The sequence below is a fragment of the Pongo pygmaeus genome, chromosome 2 (genome assembly GCF_028885625.2).
Source record: "Pongo pygmaeus isolate AG05252 chromosome 2, NHGRI_mPonPyg2-v2.0_pri, whole genome shotgun sequence".
Taxonomy (NCBI): domain Eukaryota; kingdom Metazoa; phylum Chordata; class Mammalia; order Primates; family Hominidae; genus Pongo; species Pongo pygmaeus.
In genome coordinates, this window is record NC_085930.1 from 157491276 (window position 1) to 157516831 (window position 25556).

Below are 25556 nucleotides of genomic sequence, written 5' to 3' on the forward strand. Positions count from 1 at the left end.
CCCTTTCATCTGTTATTGGATTCAATTTGCCTTCATTTTGTTGAGAATTTTTATCTATACTCTTAAGAAATATTGATCTGTAGTCTCGTGATATCTTTATCTGTTTTTGTTATCAGGGTGATACTGGCCTCATAACATGGGTTGGGAGATCATCCTTACTCCTATTTTTTGGAAGAGTTTGTGACGAATTGATATTATTTCTTCTTTAAATATTTATTGGGTTTTTTAAATACATTTTTTTAAATGCAATTTGGGTAGCATGTCCAATAGGAACAAATGAGTGTCCACCCTTGAATTTCATAACCCTGGAATTAATCCATGTAATCTATGATCCACAACTGTATTACCAAAGTTCGAGTTACTCATAGGAAAGAGAAAGAAGTTCTCTAATTCGTCCTTAAAAGTTTTCCAAGTTCAGAAAAAAAAAAATGTTGAAGAACACGAGTCTCCGCAGGAAATGGTACTCCTGTACCCCCAGCTCGCTCTCCCTCACGACCCCTCGCTAGGCGGGGTTCGGGGCCAGGTGAACGCTGATCTGATAGTTGACACGGGACGACTGTGGCATCATCCTTGCTGCCGTCAGTATCCTGAGAGGGAGGAGGTTGGGCCGGGAGGGTCTCCCGGGGCGGGGCGGAGGAGGAGGGAATGCAAAACAGAGCCTCGTCCCCGGAACCCAAGAAGCAGCAACGCCCCTCACTATAAATTCGGAGCTGCCTCCTCGCCGATGATTCCAGCGCCTGACACCCAGGACCCCAAGCAGCAGCGAGTGTGACAGGACGTCTGGACCGGCGCGCCGCTAGCAGCTCTGCCAGGCCGCGGCGGTGATCGATAGGGAGCGGCTGGAGTGGACCCGGCGAGTGAGGGCGCACAGCCGGGACGCCGAGGCTGCGGGCGGGAGACCCGCACTAACGCAGCCGGCCCTCGGCGGGACGTGACGCAGAGTCCGGGGCGCGGGTGAGTCCACGCGGACCGCCAGGCATGCTTGGGGGACTTCAAGGGTGGGGTGCTAAGTTTCACGTTACGGTGTCCTAACTGCTGGCTCTATACTGGGAAGCTCTCGGGGACCAAGGAAAGAGCGACCATAGTTCTGGTCAGCGCCTGCCCCTGGAGCTGGCCACACTTTCCCAACTCAGGTGAGGGGCTTCTGGAACGGGAGGGAACAAGGTAGGTTTGTTTGCCACGTGCCTCGAAATTCTCAATCCATTTTAACCAAACTCTTCCGAGTGCAAGGAAGAAATCTACAGAAATAAGATGCAACTCCATAAACTTTCTTCCTGAGGCTTTTAGTTAACTCTTGTATTTTAGCCATCATCTGAGCGGGAAGCCCGTATGACTCTGCAAGGCGTTCGTTTAAAAGTTGTGCTACTTTTGAGGTGAAGTTAAGAGTGTCTCCATCCACGCCCTCTGCTTCCCAGACAGTGTCCCTGCACTGCTCACGTCCCTTTAGCTCTCTCCCTGCAAACCATAGCGGTGGGTCCTAGACACGGGACATCGCTCCAACCTGGGCCAAACTCTCCCACCCTCAGGGTTCCCGGATGTCCTTTGAATGATCAAACTGAGGAAGGAGAAGCAAGATGTCTCCACACCCCAATCCCTACAGCCTTAGCCAATGCATATGTGTAACTGAGACAGAATTTTAGCAAAAGGTCTTCTGCTTCCAGGACTAAACAGAGCCTCTGGCAGGCCACTGCCCGACACCCACCTCCATCCTCCAATTTTCTTAAATGTCCAGGTAAATATCTCCATAATGCCAGCTTGCTATAGTCTGCCGAAGACCTCAGCAATTCTTCCCCAAAGCGTCTCTTTCTGCACCGTTTTTTTCGGGCAACCATTTGTGATCTGGCTATTGAGCCCACCTGGGCCTCTTCTCTTTGTCTGCTGATAGCTTCGTTAAGTATTAAAAACCTACTCCCCCCACTCAGGAGCCCTCTCTTAATGAAAGTTTGGGTACTCACTTCCCCCAGGGATCAAATTTGGGACTTGGCTACATTTATTTCCTGTGTCATTCTGAGAAGAGAAAGTAATAGTAAGAGGCAAGAAATTTGGCACCCTATTGATCTATTTTATTACTTTTTTGAGCAACTTGTGCTTCCCGCTGAAGATGCTGCATCCCAACATGATTCTCTTATTAGTTACCACCTGAGGGTTTTGGATCTCCAGGTGTTTATTTCACATAGCATATGCTTTAACCCCCTTATAAGTCTTCTCTAAGGAAGAAACTGCCATACTTCTCTTGTCTTCTCTGGTGTTTCCCTAGCTATAAAGTCCCCACCTGCATAACCTGTCCTCAGGCTGTGATGTATTCCCGGGTGTCCTGGTACCTTCTCCTTCCTCTCCACCACCCTTCCTGACAGTGCAGGGGCAAGAAAGCATGGGGAGAAGGGAAATGGAAACTCCCACTTAATTTGCTGTGTGATAGTAAGAACATTATTTCACAACTCTGAACCTCAAGTCTCTGCCCATAAGGTCCCCTCCAGTGATATAATTCCTTAATTTCTTTTGTTTTTTTTGGTTATTGCTTTAAAATAAAAGTCTAAGCTTAAGGCTAGGTTATAGAAACTGCCCATCATAATTGCTAGGTCTCAACATTTGCTTAAGTTTTGTGATTCTTAGTTTCAAGTCTGTTACCCACTCTCTCTCCCCGCCACCTTTTTTTTCCCCTGACTTCATTGTTCTTTGTTCCCATCCTGAGGCCTTGATTTCTGGTTCTGCTCTTCTTTGACCTTAAACTGAATCAACTCTTCCATCATCCAACTCAGAAGAAAATTGGTTTTCTTCCACCGGTTCCACTGAGGCCAATGGAAGACTTGTCTTCCTTGTGATTTGCAAAATGTCTTTCAGTCACAGGTGCTGCGGCAGTGCTGCTGTCCCACAGCATTCTAAGCTTCAATCTTTCTCTCTCTTATCCTGGGTCAGTATTCAGAAAAGGACAGATTTGTGGGTTGTTCAGGTTTCTCACTTTTCTTTTTCTTCTTTCTAGTTTGGGGTATTTGTGTATATAATTTTGTTTTGGTTTTTTGTTCCTGCTGCTACTTACGACTACTGTTGTTATTTCAATTATGACTAATTAATACTAATGACTAGTTTTCCCCTATGCTAGAGGGAAAATAAGGAAGAAAAGTTTAATCTGCTACTTACCCAAAGCCCAGGTAAAATGCTCAGCTGAGAAGGAATTTAAAACTCATAGTTTAAATGCATGATGCATGTCTGCTGTCATTTTATCTGTGCTGCCACAGTGTCCGTTCCAGCAGATAACTGAGAGTTGCTGTATTTTGCTTTCAAATTTGTTAGAGGGACAAAAATAGTGACCCCTCACATTTACGTGTTTTGGCTGCTTAATGCGAGCTCCTGCTCTCTAGCCGCGTGCTTATTAGTTTACCTAGCCCTTTTTCTGCTCAGTCATGACTGGAGAATGCCAAAGAGTCTCCCAAGTAGGCTACCAAGTTAAGAATTGTGTTTAGAAGTTTGAAGTAAGTCCAAGTGTTGTAAAGATTAAAACGTTGTTTTGAAGATATGCTGTGTCAATAAACAAATATGGAGCCAGAGCAACACTGACAAATCAGCTTTCCAACACATAATGATTGGAAAATGCTATTATTTTTCTTCAAAATTGTCCTAATGTTTCTTTTTCAAAATTGCCTAAGATCATTGGATTATGTGGTTTGTGTTTCTTTTCACTGTAGGTGCTTGTTAAAGCAGTATACTCAATCTCTGATAAGCAACAGTAAATTTGATCGATTTGTATCCTAAATTTAGCTATCACTTTACATTTTGTTTTATTCATAATATGAACTTTAGCTTCTAAAAATCAGCTTTTTAATAGCTTAATATATAAAGCCATCTTAAATCAAGGAATATCTATAGGGACTTAAGGTAATATTCAACTAAATTGGCAAGTGACTACCATTATCCTATTAAAGCTCTAAAATACAATGTTTCAATCACAGAAAAAAAAATCTTATAATTTAAAGAACTATAAATTGCCAGATGTTTCCCTAGTTATTACGTTAGTGACAAATTAGACAACTGGAAATAGAAAACAGAGTATATGTTTAGAACAGTCATAAAAGGACCAGTGACTATTGCTGCTAGCTGTGGTTGTATTAACATTAAAATATTTGCTATCTGATTTTTCTTCTTTCTTATCAAAGCAGATGCTCACATGAGGAAAAAATTTCTTGCATATGAAAATCAAAATTGTCTTCCAAAATATTTAAGTAACAAAAAATTCATTATGTGGTATAAATGCTGTATGATTACATTATTCTTACAGTTAATTTAGAAGGGTTTGAATTTGTTTTTGTTTTGTTTATGTTTGTTTCTTCAATAGGTGCATTCTCTAACTGTCTTAAGTAGAAACAAATGTCTAGAATCTCTCAGGGATTATCAGTCTCCTTCCTATTACCAAGAATATTTTTATTGTATTGTTAATCTCACATGTAATTTTTTTTAACATTTAAAAGTTAGGAAAATGGGTAAAAAATGAGTGTGCCTTGTCTCCTATTATTACAATGTGCCTTCCTATTTCAAGTCCCAATTCTAGATTTTCTTAAAACTTAAAATCATAGAATTAATAATCTTTCAGTTTAAGTCAACTTTTATGTGATTTCTTGTCCACTTATACACACATCGATGCCTTCATCTTCACCAAATAATGTAGAAATTTTATTTAGATCAATGGATTTAAGTACTCTGTATGCTTAACTACAAAATAAGAATATTGAGAAATACACATATGATTGTGTACCTTTTTTTTTTGAGACAGAGTCTTGCTCTGTTGCCCAGGCTGGCGTGCAGTGTCATGATCTCGGCTCACTGCAACCTCTGCCTCCCAGGTTCAAATGATTTTCCTGCCTCAGCCTCCCTAGTAGCTGGGATTACAAGTGCATGCTGCCACACCCAGCTAATTTTTGTATTTTTAGTAGAGAAGAGGTTCGCCATGTTGGCGAGGCTGATCTCAAACTTCTGACCTCAAGTGATCTCCCTGCCTCGGCCTCCCAAAGTGCTGGGATTACAGACATGAGCCACCGCACCTGGCCTGATTGTGTACTTTTAAAGAGAATTTGTTGTTGCTAATTTGCTAAGTTTATTTAGATATTTTCTCATTCTATATTAGTTAAAGCTCCTCTTATCTACTTTGGAAAATGAAGAATTATGTCTATAAAATATATCAACAACAGTTGCAGATACTTACAGAGGAAATACTGTAGATCTGAGTGATATTAGGCCCTGAGGACACACGCCAAAGTATAAAAATCATCTTTGCCGTAGAGAGATAGTAGTCAAGCTAAGCACATATTTTGGCATGGTTCTCTAATAGTCTAATGTTAGTAGGGTGGGAAGCCATTTAAAAATGGCCCCTCCTTCCGTCCTGCCTTTCAGACCAGATGGAATGTCTAAAGTGGTCACACTGTTTGGTTCTGGCCACTTCTGTAATAACCACTGCTCCTTTCCCCTCCTTGTGAGATTATAACTCCTTTGATAGTATGGACCGCACCTAACGCACCCTTCTTTTCTTTTATTGAATGTTCCACGGAGTCACTTGCTTGCCTGTTTGTTGCTTATTTGTTTGTTTTGGCTGAAACTACAGAAAATGTTAAATACATTTTCAGACCCTTATATTTTAAAAAAGAAATGTTAAGAAATAGATAATTTTTCTAATCTCATTTAGATACACTGTCCTATTACACACAATGACAAATTTGATGCTTTTGTCTTGCTAATTGAAGAGCTAAGCATGAATACAGTTTTTCAGTCTACAGCAGCAATGACAAGGGTAAAGTGGAGAAAAGAGTAAGGAAAGAAAAAATTAAAAAGAATAAAATGTTGAAATATCAAATCGGTGGTTCTTAAGATGACAGAGGCAGGTAAGACGAGAATACTGGAATCACCCAGGGGGCATATGAAATCTGTACATTTCACCCACACTTTCTTTTCTCCCCCTGTCTTCATTCCCCCTGTTGAGACACATTGTATTACAAATTAGGAGGAAACCATCTAAAATTACCTCACTATCCCAGTTCCCATATTAGCATCATGAGTATCACCTGAGAGTTTGTTGGACCTGCAGAATCTCAGACCCTGTCCAGACCCATTGACTGCATAGGAATCTGCATTTTAGCAAGATCCTCAGGTAATTCAAATGCACATTAAGGGAAAAGAAATACAGTGTACTGTACCTGTGGCTTGTTTAGAATAATTATGAAGACGTGTTTTCTTGGCTCTTAACTAACATTTTTAATAGAGCTAATATTTATTGAGTACATAAACATGCCAAACACAATGTTCAGTCTTTCTTTAAATGTTTTTTTATTTAATCCTCACAACAACCCTGTGAGATAGTTACTGTTTTATCCTTATTTTATAGATTGGGATACCAAGTAATAATGAGATAAGTAGTTTACCCAAAAGCTGTAAGTGATACAGTCGAGATGTAAACATAAGAATTCTAATTTCATTGCCTGTCCTCTTAGCTGTTACCTACAGTGTCTGCTCTATACTGGGCTACCTACTTTTTAAGGCCAACTAATTATTTGAAAATTTATTTAAAGTTTTAATTTGAGATCAAAATCTCTTTCCCTCATAGATTTTTTTTTTTAAAAAAAGCAGACAAGATCGATTCCATTTTGGTCTAATGTTTTCCTGTCACCTTACCTTTAAGTGCAATAATGGGAAATTCTAGAAATTCCTTCTTTAACTGTTTGAAAAAACACCAAAACTATGACAGCCTGTCCAAATCCACTAAAATATATTTTTATATGCATGCTTTTTGTATATCAATTATATTTCAATAAAGCTTTTTAAAAAAATAGTAGATGACATACTTTTAAAAATTAACTTTTGAGCCCAGGTGTGGTGGCTCACACCTGTAATCCCAGCACTTTGGGAGGCCAAGGAGGGAGGATCACTTGAGGCCAGGAGTTTGAGACCAGCTGAGGCAACAAACTGAGACCCCCATCTCTACAAAAAATAAAAAATTACCAGAGCATGGTGGCGCACACCATGGGACTACAGGTCCCAACTACTCAGGAGGCTGAGTTGGGAGGATTGCTTGAGTCTGGGAGGTGAAGGCTGCAGTGAGCCGTGATCACACCATTGCACTCCAGCCTGGGCAACAGAGAAACACCCTGTCTCGAATAATAATAATAATAATAACAACTTTTGATATCTCTATTTTTTCCCATAAAAATCCAAAATTTTCTGTTTACTTTTTGGTGCTCTCATGCTATAAAGTAAATTCTCTCTTGGATTGAACAAGTTATTTTCTGTTTTCTACATACACATAGACTGTTCCGCATTCCAACTCAAATTACATATTACTTTTTCAGCTTTTAATAGAAATGCTTATTTACTACAAGCATGGTTTACAAAAATGTAGTAAAAAATAATTACTAACCAGTCAATGCTCAAGCAAGTGGTGATGTATTTTAAGCCAGTGACTCCCCAAATGATTCAGTCCCTGAACTATTTCACCCATTGCAGGTAGATTCTCTGGCATCCATCAGTTGGATCTGTCCAAATATCTCCTGTTTTGACAGGGGCTTATTGATGTTGGTCAAAAGACAGGTGTGTATGGGTTCCCTGGGATCATGTTTGAGGGGAAACCTGTGCCAACAGGACTGAGCAGCCACTTTTTCAATGGTATTGAGAAAATTTGTAGGAGATAAAATTTCACCAGCTGCTTGAATCTAGAACTGTAGATATTCAGGTAGCACTGACGTTACATCTAATTTGTAAGTTATGGGTTAGGGCAAAATCAATCCAGGGCTGCCATCATGACAAGTAGTGGAAGTTTGAGAGAAGGAGAAATACCCAAAAGATATCTTACACATAGCAGGCAGAGTTTCTTAGTACTAATAAAAAATAAAGTACCAGTGATCACCCTCTATAGCCCTTAAGAGTCTCCTGGTTTCATGAAGCCCCAATATTTGTGACTGTGGCTGAATGCAGTCTGCACAAGGTTTTCTTTTTAACAGTTGGAAAAAAATCTCACAGCATAGCATTTTTTTCTTTTTAACAGTTGGAAAAATTCTCGTAGCATAGCATTTTTTTCTAGTACATTTCATATACTTAACAACTTTATCAGCACATATACTTTCCTTCACACTTATAATTTTATCAGCACATATACTTTACTTTTTAACTCAAATTCTTCTTGCCATCAATTCAAATGCTCCTGCCCTTAGAATGAGAATTTTCCATTAACCCAGCTTTAATAATCTAACTCTCTTTCCCATTCAAATGATGTCACTTCATATAAAACACATTGTATCATGATGTCTCCCAGCCCTCAGTTACACACTTAATTGCTGCCACTTTATCGTGAATGAAAAAGAATTTGATGTGATTCCTGGGTAATGATTTCTTGAGTATGTCCTGGTCTGTTATCTACTGAGCTACCAGAATGGATTTTTGAGAGAACACACAACTATTCCTATTCCTTTTAATTTCCATTAACTTAAGCCATATGATAGAACATTACAGTTGTTATATATTTTATATGAATATAAAATGTAATATATAATTTATATATTTTAAAATATTTAGTGGCAAGGAAAGATAATAGTAAGTGAAAAAATCAGTTTATAACACATGAATCATAAGTGTGATCCCATGTATGTGTATACCTGGTAGATGCTTGTCAAGGTGCCATTAAGGTCTTGGGTTATTGGCATCTTAATGACATTCATTTAATTATGTTAGGATTGATTTGTTAGTAAAATCACTTACATATTTTTTAAATGCATGCTTACCTGTTGAGCCAATAAGAAAAATTAGGAAGAATATACAACAAATCTTAAGAGCTTTTGAGGATGATTTTTTTTCTTTCTTTCTTTCTTTTGTATGTACCTACAAAATTTTCTATAATGGATCTCTATTGATTTTACATTTTTTATTTTCTATTTGTCTTGGAATTTCTATTACTTTATTTATAATTCACTCTAGATTTTAGGTACTAGACAACTACTATTAACTCTCTGGAGAATGGTTTATAAATCTGACCCTTTCTGTCATTTTTTTTTTCTACGGTACACTAGTGTCTCACAGAGTCCACAGAATTCACAGTGTCATGATATTTTATAGAAGAAAGCATTTTATGGGAACTTTCTTTTGTTAATAGATCCTTCCAATGCTAACATTGTTTTATATAACAATGCTAAAGTTGGTATGCCTAAATGCTAAAGTTGGTGTGCTAAAGTTGGTTTAAAAATTAACCTATATACAATCTTCTTGAATAACTCAACTTTAAATAAAAATTCTTATTTAAAAAATCCTCCTATATATAATGAAAAATATTGATGAATTTGACTACATAAAAATAAATGCTTATACAGTAAAAAGTACCATAAACAAAGTTATCATCTAAACAAGAAACCTGGGAAAGCTATTTGCCAGCCATTACATGTAAAATTCCAGTTTCCTTAACATAACATGAGCTCTTTAATGTGAGAAACAATAAATAACCTAATTGAAACATGAGCAAAAGCCATGGCTGAGCAAACTAGTAGAAGAATTACTATGGAAACAATAAGAAAATGAAAAGAAGTTCAACCTCATTCATAATTAACGAAATGCAAGTCAAAACAAAGATATACCTTTTACTTACCAGATAAAGAAAAAATGATTTGATAAAACCCAGATTCTTGGTGTTATAAATCGGTATAACCTTAACAGAGGACATTTTGTGAATATCTATCAAAAACTTAGCATATACAAACAATTTGGTTCAACAGTCTGTTAGAATTTATTATACTGATACATTCATATAAGTACAAAAGTGCATATATGTAAATATTATTATTGAGACATTTTTTAGTAGCCAAAAGGAAAACTGAAAAAAAAGATTAAGGCTCATTAATAGCAGACTGGTTAAATAAACTATGTGTCAGTACAATGAATGAAATATTGTACAGCCATCAAAATGAATGAGGTAGATTTATATATGCTGATGTAGGAAATCTGCTAGCCATCATAAGTAAAATAAATAAGAAAATACTATGATGTACAAAAAGAAAAAACTATAGATATACATATTTATATACATGTGTATGCATTTTTTATGAATATACATATTTATATGCATGTGTATGCAAGTCCTAGAAGGAGACATAGGTAACTATTAGTAGTACCTCTGGGAAGTAGATGCAGAGAAAAGTAATAGAGGGTAAGGATATGTTTACTTTTATTTTACATCCTTCTGTAACTTGACATTTATACGACACATTAGCATTACTTCTGTGAAAAAGAAAAACAGAAAAGGTAATCTTTTAAAAAGGTATATTTTAAATTATGGTAAAATAAAATTTGCATAAGCTTTATACTAAGTAATAGAATCATTTAACCAAGTTTAGCTGTAGATTCACAAGTAAAAATCCAATCTATTTTCATATTCTTACATTTAGTAGCCATGTCTATAGAAAGAAATGGCTAGGAATGAGACTGCACTATTTTGCCCTAAAACATTCTTTTTCTCTTTGCCTAATGTGTATCTACAAGGGCATTGGGGAAGATGTTACCACAGGCAGGAAGATGATGAGATCCTGTGCCCACCACTTAATGCAGTCCAGCTCTATATAAGGAAAAATATGTTCTCGATGTGAACCAGACGGTTTCATTCCCTTCAAAAACATTCTTAAGATGCAGTGTTGAAGCTTACTCTGTAAATTAAAAAATAAAAACCTGACTATATTCAGTGAAACGCGTTAATCATTTTTTTCTTTTTAGGTTTGATATTTGACAAATTGATCTAAAATGGCTGGGTTTTTATCTGAATAACTCACTGATGCCATCCCAGAAAGTCGGCACCAGGTAAATGCCTTACATCTACAGCAGTGGGTCTGTCAGCAGTTTTCTCTAATGTGTCAGAGGTGGGGAGAGTGCAAAAACACACACACACCATTATCTTGTGAAAGAAGTAGAGGAAGCAGAAAGTAATGAAATCCCAGTGTTACCACATCCCCTCCAATATACAGATTAAGAGCATATGTATTTATATGGTTTTAAACATAAATAACATCAGAATTACTAAGCTATTTCCATTCATGTGCTGATAATGAATCATGTGAGGAAGTCCTTTGGCAAGGACTCCACATGGCCACAGGTGATTGCTTTGAGCAGTGTTCTTCCTGTGTAGGGCTTAAGAGGACCAGGAGGGAAATGACTGTACTCTCTTGTCAGCTACTTCCTGGGCGATTTGGGTTCTTTGATACCCCAGTGCTCACTTTCAGAAGTCTTAAGACCATAAACCTTAACAGTTGACCTTCTCACCTTCAGAAAACCCAAATGTCTCGGAGTTTCATTCCAACAAACTTCCACCTTCCTCCAATGATGAGATATAGGAAAAAAGACAATGTGAAATTGGAGATGGAGGTGCCCTCTTAGCCTCTTTACAGGCATGAGTCACATGGCAGGGCATTAAACTCTCTCACAACCTGTTGTGGAGCTCAGCAGGGTTAGCCAGGACTGCTTTGTCTATCTAACTCTTCTTACATGGGCCCATGTGATGTTTTTCATAACAAGAGTCCGGGATTTACCTAACTAATAAGATTTCTCCCGCCCGTCCTTACAAAAACTCAGTTCAAAGAACGAGCCCTCGGCTTCCCCTAGTCCCCTCCAGGGAAAATGAAGAGTAGCTTGTCCTATTCTGAATATGTTGTGCTCCCATTTTATCAAAGTAGAGGATAGATACGTAGGTGCTGGGTGGGTAGATAAATATTAGAGGGATGCTTCTTCTTTGCTGTAATAGATTGGCAAGTAGGAATCATTTTCTGGAAGGTACTCCACAGTGGTGGTATTAGAAAACTATTTAGAATGCCTTTAATCTTGGAGATAAAAATAGTAACGCTTTACAGAGTTCTGTCAATGGATATCTTTAGGGATGTTTTGTTTTGGGAGGTTTTTTTTCTGATTTTGTTTTTTCAGGTATAGCGAAGCTTGGGAATCTGGACTGTGGAGATTTTCCGCAAAAATCCAGCTCTGGAAAGAGTGTATTAAGATGCATATCCTAGGATGACACAAAGACAGTATACTTTATTTTACATCTTAAAAGTATTGAACAGAAGGAGTTTTGTCCATGATACCCCATCAGCCCACTAGCAGGAAAAGCAGGACACTTACCCAGGGGGTTCCTGCTGGAAATGATTCTTGGAATCAGCCTTCCTTCTACTGTATTTGGGAAGTCTTTGGTTTCTAACACTCACACATTTGTAGCAAAGCTTCCAAAATAACTATGATGTTTTGCTTAGGAATAACAAAACATGGAAGAAAACATTCTGTGAAATTTTCAACTTTTTCAAACCTTTAAGTTTCAGATGAATAAGCAAAACATACTTAATTCTAAGAAGCTATTTTTTGTTTGTCAAAGAACTGATGTTATACCAGTTCTAATATTAATTAGCAACTTTGCCCTGGTTTTCCTGTAAAATAATCTCCAAGGCCCTATCTCAATCTGTGGGCAGTATACTGAAATACAAAAAGTGTTCGCAAAAGGACCTTCTGAACTTTGCAATCTCCCTTTAAAACTTTTACCAACTTAAAACTACAGAACTCTGATCTCTTATTGATTTAAACCAGTGATGTGTAAACAGCACTTCAGAGCTTGTTTCACAGGACCAAAAAATTTACGCTGAAATCTACGCATGACAAATGGGAAAAACCTGATTAGCACATTTAAATGAATAAATAAAGAACCATATTCAATGGCTTAAAATTATGGACCTGCATCATCCATTATGGTAGTCATTTACTATATGTGACTATTTACATTTAAATATAAATTTATTAAAATTAAACTAAAAATTCAGCCCCTCTGTTGCATTACCCCCATCTCAAGTGCTCAGTAGACACATGTGGTTAGTGGACAGCACAGATTTAGAACATTTCTATCATAGGAAGTACTACTGGACAGTACTGCTGTAAACACATTTATTAATAATGCAGCAGACTTTAATGGCCATTTGGTAAGAAAGTTTTCTACTCTTTTAAACTTATTTGGGAAGTTTTTAATACTGTTGAAATTCCGATTTCCTCAGTGTTAGATTATCTAATATACAGCTCTCACAGACCACTTTTTGTTTTTCCTGTTTGTTTGCATATTAAAATACATAGGATTAAATGTTTCATGTGCTTTTCTAAAGTTGCACTTCTTGATTTCTTAAAATTGTGAAAAGAAGTACCCACAGTTATATTAAGAACTAAAATATATGGCTGTTGGCTTGGTTACCAACATTGCTGACAGCTCCAAGTAAGCAAAAGTAAAAAAGATGTAGGATCATTTTTAAAGGCCAATATTTTCTTCCTTACTCATTACCTTCTGTAAAATTCTGTAAGATTTTCCTTAGTTTTCCAATAATGATAAACATTTCTCCATTGCATAGACATAATTAATTGATTTTTAAAGCAGTTTGAAAGCCAAACAAAATAAGGGCTAGAATACTCCTTATTTTATTTTTTTAATAAAAATATACATATTAGAAGCCTATATTTTTATTTAAATTGTATGTCACTGATAAGGTTTGGATATTTGCCCCTCCAAATCTCATGTTGAAATGTGATCCCCTGTGTTGGAGGTGGGGCCTGGTGGGAGGTGTTTGGATCCTGCAGGCAGATCTCTCATGAATGGCTTGGTGCCCTCCCCGTGTTAATGAATGAGTTCTTGCTCTGAAACTGTGACACCTCCCCACTCTCTCTCTTGCTCTTGCTCTCGCCATGTGACATGCTGGTTCCCTATTACCTTCTGCCATGATTGTAAGCATCCTGTGGCCTCACCAGAAGCAGAAGCTAACACCATGCTTGCTTGTAAGCCTGCAGAACCAGGAGTCAGTTAAAGCTCTTTTCTTTGTAAATTACCCAGTTCAGGTATTCCTTTATAGCAACACAAGAATAGACTAACACAGTCACAGATAACAGTAGTTTTTCATTTTTCATCAATATAATGATCCTGCTGTATTCTTAAAGTTCTTAGTCACTATTTGTCACTAATATGATAACATTAATAAAATGTGAGTCTCAGTTACTTTCCAGTCACTTGTACCTAGCAGTTCAATTACATTTAGTTCCTGGACTAATGATCGTGTATTACATAAGGCAAAAAATTAAAAACAAATTTGTCTTTGAGTCATCAAAGCATCAAGGGTTTGAAATAGTCATATAACTAGCTGTGAAAAAGGGATATAAATATCCAGCTGATATTTCCTTTACACATTTAATAGTATCATTTTTCAATGAAAACATAAATAAAATAAGTTTGGAACCAGTTTTGAATTTTTAAATATTAATCTCGGAATCTTACTAACAGAAAACAAAAGCAAGATAAATGGTAGCCATTTGTGTCTGGGTTTTTTTTTTCAATAAGCAGAAATGAAGCTTGCTTTATGAAACATGTTTACTCCAAATAACCTACTATTCATACAATTCTCAGTACCATTCTTTCTTTTCTTAAATATTATAGCCAGATGTGCTTAGCACATAACTCTATAGAAAATAATAATTTAAATTAGATTTAGATATAGATAGACAGACAGGTGTTTTTGAGACAAAGTCTCACTTTGTCTTCTAGGCTAGAGTATAGTGGTATGATCATAGCTCACTGCAGCCTTAAACTCCTGGGCTCAAGCCATCCTCCTATCTCATCCTCCCAAGTATCTAGGACTACAGGCACATGCACCATGCCCATCTAATTTTTTTTTAATGTTTTGTAGAGATGTGGTCTTGCTACACTTCCTAGGTTGCTCATGAACCCCTAGCCTCAAGTGATCCTCCTGCCTCAGCCTCCCAAAGTGCTAAGATTACAGGCATGAACCACTGCCCCCAACCAATATTAATATTTTTAACAATTGAAAGAGCTCAAAGAAATTGCTTTTAAATTTAGAGGCCCTGTTTTGCTGACAGGAAAAGCTTTTAGTCGGAACCAAGAGTGCTGTTGTCTTTCCCTTCAATTAGTCATTCCTTTTAAGACTTTTAAGAAGATTTAAATGTATGAGTCATTTTTTAAATTCCACAAAGATCTAGTATATCTCAGAAATGTAATAATACAGTGCAGACACGGTGGAAAATAATTATTTATCTGAAACCGGGCCTTAATGCCTTTCCTGAATCTAAACAAATGTTCAACTCACCCAGAGAACTGGGACAACAGGAACAAGGTATTGCAAGTCCAAAATCCAATCCAAAGCAGCATTCTTCCTCCCCACCTCTAGGCAAGGCCAAAATACTTCTGCACACAGTATAGACACCAGAAAAAAACAGAGCCACTGTAGATGAAACCAGTCAGGGAGTAAGAGCTGTCTTTTGATCTAGAGCTTGCACCTTTGCTCCTCAGTAATACTCCCAGGTCAAAAAGGAAAAATAAGATGAGCAGTTTGCTGCCTCCTGGTCCCTCCAGCCTGGTCAGTGAACAGAGTGGGAAGATAAAACAGCCAAGTATCTTCCTTGACAATGCAAAGCAAGAAATCCAGTCTGCTTTGGGAAAGTGAAAGCAATGCAAATTCAGATTACTAATCATAAGAGCATCTCATGTGATATACAAAATTATTGTATAGCAGTAATGGGTCAGCCATATTTTATTCAACACTGAACCATTAATGCATGCTAGTCTTCCTTTCACTTACAGAATGTTTATCTATACATGACTAAACAAAGAAGGAGCGCTGGAAATGGTCCTGTGAAAAATACTGGCTCACAATGTATCAGCTGAGTTTGGGGCAACTGAGGTAGTAGGAAGCTCCCCCTGGACTTCTGCTAGAATTGAGATTTAAATAGATGGATGAATTAGACAAAACATAGTCTCTGAAAGAGTGAGAAATACAATATTCACCAATTAAGTAAAGGAAAAATCTACACTATGAATAAACAATAAATGTGGATAAATTTGAAAATTTGAATCTCAAACCCCTTAAGATAATGTGACAAATACAACAGACCTAATTTAACATCTTAAAGAGATCTGTGTGACCTATTTTGCAGCTTTATTTTCTTAGGACAATGCTTCAGTATCTTTAACTTTCATATTTAATCATTTTTTTTCTTTTTTGGTTTCTATGGTATCACCATCCATCAATCCATATTGGTTGGAGGGGGGGAATATATATATATATATGTATGTCTCCCAAGAGAAAGTAATTCTGCAATCTTCCTCAGCAATTCAGTCTAACAATTAAGAACCCTTAAGCTAAATAGAAAAATTCATTTCACAGGAAAGTTTTACTCAATATGTATAATTAGTTTTAGTTAACTTTATTAATGAAATGTCGCAAATCAATTAGGTTTGCAATAATCAGATGCTGAGGACCCAAGAGGAACCATTCCTCTCACAAGAGGGGAAGGTGATACACAATTTAGTTGGGAAGCAAATGTAATTAGATTTGATCAATTGAGTATTCCTGTCCTGATGTGGAGTCAGTCACATACCCAAGCCTGAGAATATATTTGAAAAGAGGTAGAAAAAAACCCAGTGTGACTTAGAAAATGTCCTTGTGGTCCTATTGGCCACAACTGGCAGCCAAAAAGGGCTTTGAAACCACAGGTAGACAGGTTTTGTTCAGACAGGGCTATGTTTCAAATTTCTCTTTCAAATCTGAATGGTTTTACGTAGGGCAATATATAAACTTTCCTATTTGTCACAGACTCTAGCACTCTTTAATGCCTTATACTAGGTGTTTCACACAGTTATTTAACTGCCCAAATCCCAATGGCCCTTCAGTTTGCAACTATCATGACCTAGAAGTTAGCTATTGAACAGTTATGAGGTACCTTAAAGTTTTTTCCCTTTGCCTCTAGAATAGGAATATCAAAGAAATGTCATGATGATAGGAATACTACTGAAAGAGGATATTAAACACTAGGTATTCCTACTTAGGGCTACAGTTTGCAGCAGATTCTATTGTGTTTCAGTCAATAAGTGTTTTTGGACACCTATATGCCAGACACTATTCTCAGCATTGAGCACAAAGTCATGAGCAAGGTAGACAAAAATGCTTGGCCTCATAGAACTTACATTCCAGTGCATAAAGATGAGAACAATCAAGTAAAATTTATAATATGTTGGATGGCATGGAAAATTGAAATAAAGTGGAAAGGAGGCTTCAGGTTTAAAAGAGTGTTTAGGGAAGGTCTCCTTAGGAAGAAGGAGGAAGCTATGTGGACATCTGGGAGAAGATCGCTCCAGGCAGAGGGTAGAGCAAATGCAAATTCCCTGAGGCAGCAACATGCTGGCATAGTCAAGGCACAGCGAGTATGCCAGGGTCTTCAGAAACCACAGAGAAGAGTGGATAACAAAAGTGAAATCAAGTATTGAAGAGTATGAACTGACAGAAACTAGAGACATATTTAGAATGGATGTCAGAACAGGAGAAATGGGTGGGATTTTAAAAGCTAAATGATTTAAAGACTTAAAATGCTCTGAAGTGTAGTGAAATGTTCCCAAAACTGCAGATTTTCCCAGGAAACCAGGTGCATAATTTAGTCATCAATGACTGGTTCTGTGGCAATGACTCTAGTAATTAGACACCTGCATTTTATGTCAGTTCCTTCTGGATACTCAACTACCTTATTTGGTGCTTTTGGTTTACTTCAAATATGCATTGCCTATCACTGACCTGTAATCCTGTGTCTCTGGGCCTGAAAATACAACTTTTCATGTAGTAGAGAATTAGGGCTGTGCAATATTGCCACTAGATTATTTTTAATGAAAGCTTTGCCCTTTTAGATAAATACAGCAATGTATTCAAACAAGTCCTAGGGATACCACTGAGTGCAAAATGTCATGTACTAGTTATTCCATTTAAATTATTTTATCTTCAAGTCTAATGAGAAAATTCTAAATAAAATTATATATTTGGGATTGTGTGTGTATCATCCATCCACATATAAGTAGGAATAAAATTATTTAATGGAAAATTTCAAATAGGCTAACTCTAAAAATGTACAGATAATCTGAATGAGAGAAAACTATCCTCACTTTGTGTTATTTTTCAGTGGTAACATTTTCTCATAATCCCCATGCTTTTTTCATGTCCTGCTATTCTTTAAGATTTCCTAATGAGGATTAGGGAATAGGCGTATTTAACAATCTGTGTTTGCAGGTTGGAAACAAGAAAATGAAGACTAATAGTTTCTCTCCTGCTAGTTTGATTTTCTACAGCTCCTCTCCTACCAGCTTAGGCAGAGGACTTAGTTACTATTTCCAACAGATGGGAGCCAAGGAAAAGACAAGCATCTGTGATGTCATGCCTCCCCCAAACAGGTAGCTGCCTCACCAGCCTCCATTAGAGACATCCCCCAGAGTAAGAAATAAGAAATAATCATGAGTAGAATGAGAAAAAAATGCAGCTTCCTTTATTTGAGAAAAACAATAGTAGCTCAATGCTGGGAAGTTCTGTGGCCTAAAGGGCTTTGAAAATAATGCAATTTCTGATAAAAATAAATTCCATTATTCTTGCTTATTGTCACTGTTTTAGTCAAATAAGATTTTAGCAAGCATATTTCAAATTGTTCTAAATCTAAGTAAATTGGTAATTAAATGCTATCATTAGAAAATATTTTAATATCAGAAAAATTGGACCATAAGAAAGTTAGTTTACCCTTGTATTCATATATACATGTGCTTTGTGCTAAAAATTGTTATTTAGTGAGAACCTGTGACTATATTAATTAATGTAATTTAATCTTCATATTTCTCTGACCGTTAGAGAGTTTGTGAGTTGGATAACTTTCAAACAACTAGTACCCTGATGGAAATCCAGAATTTTGTTAACCCAGATCACAGCTGTATACTTAAACAGTATGCAACAGTGGCACTTACCCCCAAACCGTATCCTGTCGAAATTTTTTTTAGCGAATTAAACTGAATTGTGTTCAGAGATCCACAGGTCCAAGCAACATTAGGGAAGGGGTAAGGTGGTCCTCAGCAAGGCCCTTTTCAGAGCACTCCACCAGTGCCCTTGTCCTCCTTGGCAGAGCTCCTCGGCTATACTCCCTTTCCTAGTCTCCCCTATCCCACAACGGAACCATACTTCTCTCATAGAAGCCCTGGTCTCACAGAACTAAAAAGGAGGCTCCTAGAAATGGGGTTGTGTTGAGTTGACAGAGATGTATGGCTCTTTAAACTGAAATATAATCCAAAGAGAACAAGATCTAGTAGAATTTCAGGTCCTAAGCCTGGTTAAATTTCAGGTCCTAAGGCTGGTTAATAGTACAAATACAGTTATTTATTTATAACTAGTGCAAGTACAGTTATTTATTTATAACTATACAGGAATTTATTTCCCAGTACCTTTAATATTACTAACATCCCATAAAACCAGCCATGTAAGGAACTAGAACATTTTGAGAATATGCAATACATAACCTTAAACAAGAAGTTTTCATTCCTAATTAAAAAAAAAAAAAACTAGTTCATCACAACTTCCTTCAAATCCTTCTGCCACTGATTTCTCTCCTGAAAAGAGATATTATACAGCATTTTAGAGAAAACAAACATCTCTAAGTCACAAGGAGTGGAATAATCAAAGTTGCATTTTAAGCAACATTATGGTTTTTTCTTTGAGTTCTCTGAATTTGAATAGTTTCTTAACCTTAGTTTTTTAACTGCTCTGAAAATGGTTTCTGTCCCTGGTGGACTCTTGTTTCAATGCAGTATTTTGTCTGGTAGAGTCACAGAGTTAAGCCATCATTCAGATCAGAAAAAATAAAAAATAAAAGAGATGAATTAATCTCAATGGCACAGTCTCCTTATTCAAAAAATAAAAATAAAAATGAATCTCAAGTCCAAGAATGAATCATCTTTGAGACTCTCCCAGGTGATCTAGTTTTAAGGGCAAAAATTTGGGGAAACTGTTGAGGGAGCAACTGGTGCCCAGTACTGTTTCACACACGTGGTTTTTCTTATCTATCGCTCACAACACTTAGACATAACTGGAATTATTGCCTTTGTATTGTTGTTGCCATTTTATAAAGGAAGACAGAAAGGATCAGAGAAAATAATAGTGAACATCTATTAATTGGACACTTACTGGTGTCAGGCACTGTGTCAGGCACTGCATTTTCTTATTTAATCCAACAAAAAACATAGGCTAAATTATCTTATTGGCTCCATTTTCTTTACAGAAACTGAGCCTAAATTTCCCAAATGGCTAACCAATGCCAGGGCCAGCAACTCAAATTTGGGAGTAATTCCGACACCTTGGTTCCAACCATTTTTCTCCCAGAAATAACCCACCAAATTCACCAGAGGCTAAGATCTTACTGTTACTGTTTAATTAACTGCTACAATTGCGGCATTTTAAAAAATATAAATGAGCACTGTGCTAGTATTTAATTATAGGTTTATACTGATACTGGGTGCAAGTATAAGCTAACATCATTTTGAATTATAGTAGAAGAGTCAGGAACTCTGAGAGGAATGTTCAGGATAGAATAAAGCAGATATTTTAATGTCACATTTCAGTGAGGAAAATTGTTAATTCATATGCCACCAGCCATCAGCAGATATGTAACAGGAAATGAAGAAAAACTTAACTACTTTAAATACTGTGGTCTGTAGTACAAATTATTGTGCCGTGAATTAGTTTCCTTCTGCTGTAGAATTGATCATTTTGATTATGTAGACAAGCAGTGTAAGACATTACTAAAATTATTCTTGAATCCTAGCTTTGAGATCTATATAAAACACTAGGCAATTTGCCTGCAAATACATAGAAAACAATTTTTAAAAGGATTGGGATGAGTTATTTTCCCCTCTGTTAAATATTAGCCTTTGAAATGAACCCAGCTGATCTGCCAAATAACACTTGGAAATTGTTGTGTTTTAATAAAGTGACAGACTGAGAGGGAAGCCACACTAGACGTCCTTATGCTTTTAGAGGCCTTACAAGGCAGGAACATTACGCAATAATGCCTTTTAAAAGAAGTGAGCTTCCTAGTATTACACCTTGCCTGGCAACAAATGTAGCCACTTACTGAAATGCAGGCGTAATTAGAATCTATGAAAATCTAGCATCAGAATCCCAAACCTCTATGCAATACTCAGTAAATTACAGCTTTTATGTCTGTAATATTTTCAACCATTCTACTTAAATATGTGAATACATGAGTGTGGAGTTCTTTAGGAGGCCTGCTCCATATGCTAGGGAAAGGTTTCATCATTTCTAATCAGGATGGCCCTGTAAATGGGATGCCTCATGTTCAGGTTTCTGGAAGGCTCAGAGCCTGGGCTTCTACTGGCAGAGGGTAGACCCAAATGGACTACTCTAGTGAAAAATCTCCAGGTGAACATGGAACGCAGTGAAAACCTGGGGTATCCAACTTGCAGTAGAGGCCACCAGCAAGTGTCACCTCTATTATAACTTTAACCAGGCAAGCTCAGTCTCATGTATTAGTTTATAAAATTGCAACAGAGCCTTCTAAGACTGAAAAGACATTAGTTTTTAAACCTATATAGTATGACCTAATTAAATGAAATTTTATTTTAAAGCCCTCATAAAAGTAGTAAAATTGGTGTTTTAAATAAACCAAATGGGAATTCAACCACTTTTTCTTTTGTTCCAATAGGAAAATAAATGCTCTAAAATTTGAAGTTAAAACATGGATTTTAAATATATTGAGATAAAAACTATTTTGCATAGGCATTTTGAAGAAAATAAATTGTTCTCGTGATTGTGATTGGCCATTGATTTCCGTGTTTAAGAATATGAAGTTAAAACATGGATTTTAAATATATTGAGATAAAAACTATTTTGCATAGGCATTTTGAAGAAAATAAATTGTTCTCGTGATTTGTGATTGGCCATTGATTTCCGTGTTTAAGAATATGAAGGTGCGCTCAGCTGTCTACTAGAAATAACAGGGGAGACTCAGTCTTGTTCCAAATGGAAGGGCTCCTATTCGGTTTTCGCCTTCATTTCTTAAAGTGTTGTGATTTTTTTATTCCCTGGTGTTATGTCTTGAGATTTTAAATCTTAAAACATGCAATTAGGTATTGAAGTTGAAAGCCGAAAGTCTCAGCCAGCTAGTAATGGTTTTTTAAAATAGGTAATACAGACCTCTAGTGGTTGAACAGTTTGAAAGCCTCTGCAAGAAAAGGAAATTGTGCAGAAAGTGCCTGCATTTTAAGGGGAAAAGTTAGTTAAAATTATTCAGATGATAAAATTCACATATTTCATAGAAAAAAAAAAAGCCAGAATGGGCTTCAAGGGAAGGTGGCACACTTCTCATCCTTTTAGATGTTCCTCAATTCCTCTAAATAAGCAAAAACTCTCTGGCCAAAGTCACAGCAAGAATTCTGGATCTGTATTATTTTTCTCTAAAAGATCTTGTGAACAGAGCTGCTAGATCTCTGTATTATGTGAAACATATATTTTTGTACACAGTTTTGCCTCACTGGGGCTTTGCTTCCTTTGTACTCCAGAGGCTCCCCGTGAAAACAATCTCCAGCCACCTCAACTTGCCTGTGCTGTTCTCAGGTTCTGTCTATGGGGAGCCACACTTCAGTGAGCTCAGCGATTGTATGGCTCTTTAGTCTACATGAGAGGGAAACTCCATGTGCCTCTAGACTAGTGCTTCTCAAACTCTAATGAACACCCAAGTCACCTGGGGAATCTGCTTAAAATGCAGATTCTGTCTCGGTCTGGGGTGGGGCCTGAGGCTGTCTTGTTCATAAACTCCCAGTTGATGCTAAAGCTGCCCATCCAGGGCCACCCGGAGCGGCAAGCCGGCTCCAGGACAGCTCTCTTTATTTTTTAGTTACATTTTTTGTTTTTACTCATTTCTTCTTTGTTTGCCCTTTTACTTTAATGACATCTGTTAAATTTTTAATATTTGGATCTGTAAAACATTTAAAGTTCTCTTTCACTTCACTATGTACAAGTATCTCTGGGAATCTGTTATTGAAGTTTTGAGAAGTTGATCTCACATTTTAAAATAGATTCAGTGTCATCTCTTTATCTTGAAAAGTTCATGATAGTTGTGAGCATCTCTCTAACCACTTGAAGCTATTGGGCACTTGTAGCTACAATTAAATATCTGATTAGCCATATTGGGAGAGTGGGTGAAAACAGGTTTTGTGCGTGTGGTAGATGTGTAGGAAGCTAAGGACCCAAAAAACAACCACCTCATAAAATCAAGCAGAACCTCACACACACACACACACACACACACACACACACACACACAGAGGTTCAAAGCATAAGTGTCAACAGATCAGAGGAAAACATGGGAGAATGTATTTTTTCATACCAAATCTATTAAAATTCCATCATCTAAATAACTTCCTATCATAGCATGTTGTCGACCTTATTTTTCAAATCCATAATTTTAGAACTTATGTCATGGGGTAGTCTAAAAGCCTCTTGCAAACTTTTAACATCTAGTTTCAAATCAAAAATAATATGTTAACAAGCTGTAGCATAGAGGGAGTACATAAATTATCATCATTGCCCTGCATGAATAGTAATTCACAGGTTTGGCTCAGACACAACTTAGATGAAATAATTAACTATGTACAGTACTTAATAGTATAAAAGTAATTAATCTAGCTGCCTCATACTGGTTTGGCCTAAATAAACATGCAATAAAAAAGCCATAGGATTTTATTATTTTTTTTACTCACGTTACTACTTTAGTATGTTGGAATTTTAATATGTCAGAAGAAAGATATCTTTGCATTAAAAAAATTTTTCTTTTCAAATGTTAATGTACTGATTATAACTAAGTGAATTCCATATATTTATAATTGTGGGCAGATGTTCTCAATTAATAGTTTTATTCATTCTACTTCACAGTTTAGTGAAAATGATTATTTTAAATTAAGGTGTAAATAAGAACAAATGAGATTTTTATTACTACAAATCACACAGAATTTGTTGGTGGTGCTACAATCCTGTGTAGGTATAGCTTTGGCAAAACATTTCAGATAAGCTTGTTTTTCCCCCATGGGTTCTGGGAGGAGGTGAGTTGTCTGTTTGTCCTATAAGGTCTTCACCAGCAGGTTCAGAAAGGTAAAAGGGCAAGGTCATTAATTGGCTAGAGGGCAACAAAGAAGGTAGTTATCCTTGTGTGGTCAAGAAAAAAGGGCTCAGGTGATCTTGCTCAGGAGAGAAAAGGTTCATTCAGCTCCAGTCCTTTTGGTAAAAGCCCACTCTCAGTGTATGAGTGTTCCTTTGCCTAATCATCTAGACTATAACATGTTTTCCCCTATATGACTCCATCGATTAATCATTGCAGTGTTATCCCCACTTCATAAATGGGCAAAGAGGAGGATGAGGCTGAGTAGTTCTTCCAAAATCAAGTAGCATGTAAGATGTAGGAGCAAAACTCAAACCCAGAGACTTCTGCTTCCAGCCAAGATGGAATAACAGGGACTAGATTTACCTCCCCACCTAAAACAATTTTAAAAACTGGACATACATATGAAACAATGGTTTTCAAGAGAGTGGACATCAGATAACAAAGGGCAGTGATCCCTGGAGGATAGGAAACAAATGACCTGGGATTTTCCCAGCCCACTGCCTGGAGGAAGTTTGCAGGCATGACACAGGGATGGTACACCCAGGCGGAACTCGGGGTCCTCCCTGAGTTAAGGACATGGAGCTGGGAGTCCAGAGAGGCCAAGGAGGCTAGAGTTCAGAGTACCAGAGAGTTGAGAGCTGCACAGAGAACCCAGAGATCTGCAAAGGGTACCCCTTGTGCTTCAGTGCATGTGGGTAAATAATCACCCAAACGTGTTAGAGAGAACAAGCCCCAGAGGTCATCAAGAGCTAGAAAATAGTTCCTATTTCCACCAGCCACAGTGGAAAGTCTCATAATTCATGGAGCATCAGGTAGCATACTCAGTAGGTTCTTGCCTCAGGAATGGGAAAAATTTAGCCCTAGACTAATTGCTGCTCTGGTCCCACCTAAGAAACCATAAAAGTCAGACTCAAAAGAATTAAATTATTTGCAAGTAACTCAACTGCTTTTCAGAAAACAACTGGAGAATTTTTGTAGGAATACAAAAGCATCCAATATCCAACAAAGTAAAATTCACAATGTTTAGCATCCATTATAAAATCACCAGGCATGCAAAGAAGATGGAAAGTACAACCCATAAAAAGAAAAAAAATGAATAGAAACAGACCCAGTCAGTAATGACACAGATGATAAGATTATTACACTATGACATTAAATGGTTATTGTGACTATTTCACATGTTCAAAATGCTTGATGGAAGTTTGAACATATTAAATAAAGACATGGGAGATATAAAAAAGACTGAAATTGAACTTCTAGAGATGAAAACTGCAATGTCTAAGATGAAAACTTAAACTGGGACTTCAGATGCTAAGACTACATTTGTTTCACATCCCCCACAACATTCTTCCCTGGATGCTGAGTTTCCTCCCAGCAGCTGAATACTTCATGCTTAATCCTTTCTTAATGCTGAACTCTCAGAAAAACTCCTTCATTCTAAGAAGAGGCGGGAGGGTGCCACTCTGTAGCCCCTTTCTCATCTCACTCTGGTCCCTGCTGGCCTGGAACAGATTCCACTCCCTTCATGCACTGATACTCCACTCTAGACTGAGCCC

General features: G+C 37.1%; 1 protein-coding gene across 9 annotated transcripts in view; it reads left to right on the top strand.

Moving 5' to 3' along the window:
* Positions 1 to 411: 411 nt before the first annotated feature.
* AGTR1 (angiotensin II receptor type 1) overlaps positions 412 to 25556 on the top strand; it is a 46146-nt gene continuing 21001 nt past the window's right edge. For 6 of the 9 annotated variants that reach the window (XM_063662319.1, XM_054483141.1, XM_063662320.1 and 3 more), the window contains exons 1-2: positions 673 to 954; positions 10726 to 10809. The gene's annotated coding sequence lies outside the window, so the exon portion shown is untranslated. Of the gene's footprint in view, positions 955 to 10725; positions 10810 to 25556 lie in introns of all 9 variants that reach the window. The other 3 variants (XM_054483139.2, XM_063662322.1, XM_054483140.2) reach the window with 3 other exon arrangements.